At 38.7% G+C, this 914-nt stretch overlaps 1 pseudogene; it reads right to left on the bottom strand.

Moving 5' to 3' along the window:
• Window positions 1-220: 220 nt before the first annotated feature.
• Window positions 221-524, bottom strand: LOC138822538 (large ribosomal subunit protein eL33 pseudogene; annotated as a pseudogene).
• Window positions 525-914: the final 390 nt, after the last annotated feature.

Genomic DNA, 914 nt, shown 5'->3' on the forward strand with positions numbered 1-914 from the left:
TGGTAGTATGCCACTTTCATCTTTCTAAAACCACAAGTGTGCCTTATGACCTTATGTGTGTTATGGATTAAAGCTATATTGGCAACATTTTCTTCTAGCATGTAAATTTGCTTTTGATGGTATTCATGATAAATTTAGCAATCAAGGGATCTTAATTAGTGTTTAAGCAAGAATTTCTTTCTTTTTCTTTGTTTTTACAAGAGCGCAGATTTCTTTTATTTAATTTTCATTAGTTTAAATTCTGGAGGGGTACAGCATCACATGGATTCTGTGTCCAATGGCCTTAGCAGGAAGATTGCTTCGGAATTTGGCATGAACCAGACTACTGTTTCCAAGGACACTAATTATCTTTCCCAACATTACTCTAGTTTTGATAGGTTTGCCGCCAGGAGTGACTGTGTTGTTTTTTTGCTTTGTATACATAAACACCTTCAATTTTAAGGAGAGTGGCCTGCTCCCCTTGGTTCTGGAGACCCAGCTTCTAGCCTGCAGAAATGGCCTTGCCACCACAGCCTTCCGGACATTTTGCCTTTTATAAGTCCTGTCCCCAGCAGGCCTACATTGAAACTTGATGATGGTCTAATGTTTCTCTCCATTTCAGACTATCATATCATCAAGTCTGGATTTCTTGATAATTGGAAAATTAGTATTTGTGCTTTTTTTTTTAAACTATCACCTTCTTCTTCTTCTTCTTCTTCTTCTTCTTCTTCTTCTTCTTCTTCTTCTTCTTCTTCTTCTTCTTCTTCTTCTTCTTCTTCTTCTTCTTCTTCCTCTTCTTCTTCTTCCTTCTTCTTTTGTCAGTCGTAGGTGCCTGGGTGCTGTCCCTCAGCTCAAGGCTAGCACCCTACCACTTGAACAACAGTGCTACTTCCAGCTTTTTTCTGCTTATATGGTACTGAGGAATCAAACCCAGG

This window comes from Dipodomys merriami, unplaced genomic scaffold (genome assembly GCF_024711535.1).
Source record: "Dipodomys merriami isolate MVZ:Mamm:240054 unplaced genomic scaffold, mDipMer1.0.p SCAF_112, whole genome shotgun sequence".
Taxonomy (NCBI): domain Eukaryota; kingdom Metazoa; phylum Chordata; class Mammalia; order Rodentia; family Heteromyidae; genus Dipodomys; species Dipodomys merriami.